Here is a 4,552-nt window from a genome sequence, read left to right as displayed (position 1 = left end):
TTTTTAAAAATACAGCTTAATCATTATTAATGTAATTGTTATTATTATTATTATTTTTTTAAAAATTACTGCGATTTGGAAAAAGTTTTAAAATCAACAGTGATATATATGATTGCCCTTGGATTTTAACTCAAATATACTAAATGTGAGTATGCCTGTGAAAAATATATAATATGTAACACACAGTTAGTTTAACCACTTCAATCTGAATTACATTTTTAAATGATATTTTCCAGTTTATTACTGTTAATTAAATCGGAATTCTTACATAAAACTTAACGTTTTTCTATGTTATTAGTATTTGATTTTCAAATACTATACATTTTAATTACACAACATAACATATAATATTATTGTACGTAACTTACGTTTATTACCTGTACCAAATATATGTATTTAAAATATATTATACATTTATAAGTGTAGCATAACAAAAGTGTATTAAAAAAAGCGAATAAACAATGTCATATACCTGCAAAATAAATTTAAATAATTTTACAATAATTCTAACGTAAGTACCAATACTTACGATGATTCAGTAATTCCCGGTACCTGTATCAATTTAAAAAATGTAAATTATAAAATAAAATACAAATAAGTATTTCCTTATTGTTAAACTGTAGTGGGTCAAGATGGACAGTATTTATAAATTTAACTTCCCAATAATTCACTAACTTAAATTAAACAACACACAAAGGTTTTTCTGCAAAAGTCACCATTTTTAATTTAAAATTTATTTGAAACATATTTATAAGAATTACATTTTTTTTTTTTTGTAAAACAGTTAAACTGAATTAATTTAAATTGAATTTTTTGAGCTGCTTAAAAATTATTTGTGTATCAACATTAATTGTTAAATTAATAGCAACAATTGTAAATATAGTAATACTGCAAACATTTGTTATTATTTAAATGAAAAAAAAATACTTTGTTAAATTAAATATATCAATATATTTTTAAATACAAAACATAGTTTTAAAATATATGCCAATTCCATTTATTTTTATATAGTTTTTAAAAATGATATAAAGTTATGAAATTAAAATTGAATTATTATTTTATGAATGGGAGTTTTATTTTTGTAACATAACACAATGTTTCTCTTTAGAGAGAAATATTATACTATTAATTCAGTTGTGTCTTATTGCTAGGAAATTCAACTTACTGTTATGTCACAATTTTAGTTGGCCATTTTTGTAATACAATGGTTATTAATTTAAAGTTTTAGTAAAGTCATAATAGAGTGAATAAAATAAAATATGTTTGAAAAATGTACAACAAGTAATATAATACCTGTTGTTTATTTTTGATTCGTATAGTTTACTGCCACTTTGGTAATGTCAGATGCGTGTTGCTAATCGAAATAAGTGTAAATTAAAATAATAATGTTTGTTCCTACAACTGGCAGTTTTGTTTATTTTTATTTCACATAATCATAGGAAATCATTCATATTCCGTTGTGGTTTATTTTTATATAGCTAATAGATAATATCATTATAAGATAGACCTATAAACAGAAAAAAAAAGTTATTTGCATGTAAGGACTAGGATGAATATTATTTTAATAATAATAAAAAATAGTTATTAATTTTGCATAAAGTATATAATAAATAATATGAATAATGTGTAAGTGATTTATTTGAAATTATTTTAAATATATTGTTATTCCTACATATTTTTATTAATGACAGATGCAGATATAGATAATACATACGTTCTATTCTAAATTATTTAGGTGTATATAACATAGATAATGTGTATTGAAATAATTAATCTAATGATTTCTATTTTTATTTAGATTATACATTTAATATTTTAAAACAAAAAAATAATATGGAAATTTCTATTGTATAATTTTTACTCAAATTTAAAAAAAAACATGATCATTTAAAATAGGCACCTACACCATACCTACGTAGGTATGTACGACTGTTATTTTGAAATAATCCTAAAGTTCGTGTAGGTGTACGTTCATCTATCAGTATAACGATGATAAATGAGCTGAACGATTACTTTACCCCTATAATGTTCAGTTTTCAAACCGCAGTTAACCGTGTTAAATAATACTACTAATGAAGTTAGAAAATTATTACAACGCATCTGTTTTTAAAATAGCTATCCGAAAATGAACGTTATTCTAACATATACATCAACATAATCATATTTTCAGTTAAACCTTACCTACTAACAAATCACAATAACACGCATTATTCAGAACGTCGTCAATATTTTATAAAGGAACTAATAATTGTATTCTTGATGAAATCTCGTGATAACTCGAGAAATAAGTATTTAGTATTTACATTTTACTAAAGAAGAATAATAAATAACTTTATAGTTTAGATATTTGTGTACTGTGTACAATATACTCCACAGCGTAGGTATGTAAAAAAACTCGAAATTACTTTCAAATGCTGGTGTAAACATTAGTACATTTAATATTATTAAATGACATAAATACATAATATGTTCACACAATACGTACGAATTGCAATTATAATGGAGTGTTCTCCTTTTTTGAATTTATATGAATAACTACTAATGCAACCAACTTCATCAAGAAATTACAATTTTTGTTAAAGTGATTTTTGTTATTTTTCGGGATTATTGTAATTCGAAACAGATGTGTCAGATAGAATTATTATTTACGTTGTATTTTATTACGAAACAGTATACAGTGTGTTTTAAATTTCCTTTAGTGTGTAAAATAAAAAGTAATAGTCCTTGTGATGTGAACGCATGAAATGTGATATTATTATAAGCGTCATAACCTTTATCATTTCAAAGTTTTGAATTTATTTAGATATATAACTATATAAGCTTATAAAGTTTTTCTAATGTATGCTTATTCTAAGATGTCATAATATTATAATATGTATATAAACTTCTTAAAAACATAACATTTCATATTACAGGTAGGTGTGTTTTATAAATATGAATTTCTTATTTAAAGTAGTCAGAATATCTTAAAGAAGAAAAATAAATTATGCAATATCAACAGTAATAATACCTACCATAGAAACACAAATAATAATATTTCCATAAAAGATTTTTTCTGTTATCAGAAAAAGACATCTGTCGAATCGATAAATTATATATTATTTTTAAGGAAAACAAATTGTCTTACAATCTACATTTTTGTTATAATTTCGAGCAACTAATTAACAAATTCCTTTTAAACGCATACTCGTGTAGTTATTAACATTAATAATATTTTAAAAGTGTACTAAATCACACATAAAGGTACAGATGTTTATAATAATATTAAAAAAATGTAGTTAACATACAATAATACGATATTTTAAATTTGAGTCAATTTTTTTGCTGATTTCTATGTGTTTTATAATTGTAAGTATTATACAGTTAAGTTGTTAGTATACGTGTATACAAATAGTTAGGTGTTTCAATTGATATTGGGAAAATAAATGTTAAGCGAATCGAATCCGTTTTCCGGAAAGCATTACGCATTTTTTTTTTTTTAGTTAAACTAACTATGTACCTAATTATGTGACATTCAAAATAATTTTTCAGTTGGTTAACGGCTAGGTACCTACGTAGGTTATATACCAATATACTAAATAATAAGATGAATTAACTTGCTCAATGTGGCCCATTATTTCTTTAAATAAACAAAATATGTTTTAAAAAATAAATTTCCTCCATTGATGACATCAATTTCATAATATGTTTTAAGAGCATGCCATTTTCTGCAAACAAAATTTAACAGGATTTTTACACAAAATATTTTCTTTTAAGTTTTTTTAAAATTCAATTTTTTCAACATTTTTTTCATCTTCAATAATGTTGTGATATTTGTTTGGTTTTAAATTTTAAATAAAATTATTAACTTGAAGCTGTAATGTACCTACTACGTATAAAAAAAATGCTCCACTTATAAAGCTGTTTTTAGCGGTTTAGATTTTTCCACCAAAACTTACACCAGGCGTGCTTAACCTAACCTAACCTAACCTTGTACACATCGCAGAGCGAAACGATAATTTTTTATGATTCTTAATGCAATAAATGGCGGCATTCATATTCGTACACCTGCAAGAGTTAACCCAACCACTTTCCTTACATAATCCCTTTTCGCCTGGCGGGATTCGTGGAAGCTTCCAAGGATGACATGTGAAACAAATATTTTTTGTCCATTACAAAAGTCAATGTGATCTTAATAATAATCGACGCTTATTTAGTTATTTGCTCTTCATTATTATTATGACTATAATCCGGCGAATTTATTATTGTTAATTTATACCATCCAGTCCTCTTATGCGCGTACAAACACGTGTACGATATATATAGTGCTTGTATATAAAAATGTGTGTGTGTGTGTGTGTGTGTGGACTGTGAGTATACACATACATACACTTGCATCCGGTGTAAGCATATTGGTAAACACACTGTTACATTGTACAGACCACAAACTTAATCGCCTACGGTAATTCGTCAATACATATAACGTTACGGGTAATCAAAAATCAATACTTTTGCTCTTCACCGCACACACACACACACACACACACACACACACACACACACACACACACAC

The 4,552-nt window shown here is 25.0% G+C and overlaps 1 protein-coding gene across 3 annotated transcripts in view; it reads left to right on the top strand.

The window, feature by feature from the left end:
- LOC111041267 (cyclic nucleotide-gated cation channel subunit A) overlaps nucleotides 1-4,552 on the top strand; it is a 182,039-nt gene continuing 177,487 nt past the window's right edge. For 2 of the 3 annotated variants that reach the window (XM_022325513.1, XM_022325515.1), the window contains exon 1: nucleotides 1-145. The gene's annotated coding sequence lies outside the window, so the exon portion shown is untranslated. The remainder of the gene's footprint in view (nucleotides 146-4,552) is intronic. The other variant, XM_022325506.1, reaches the window with a different exon arrangement.

The sequence above is a fragment of the Myzus persicae genome, unplaced genomic scaffold (assembly GCF_001856785.1).
Source record: "Myzus persicae strain clone G006 unplaced genomic scaffold, MPER_G0061.0, whole genome shotgun sequence".
In the NCBI taxonomy this organism is placed as follows: Eukaryota; Metazoa; Arthropoda; class Insecta; order Hemiptera; family Aphididae; genus Myzus; species Myzus persicae.
The sequence above is the reverse complement of the archived record's forward strand: the minus strand, read 5'-3'. Positions and strand labels throughout refer to the sequence as shown.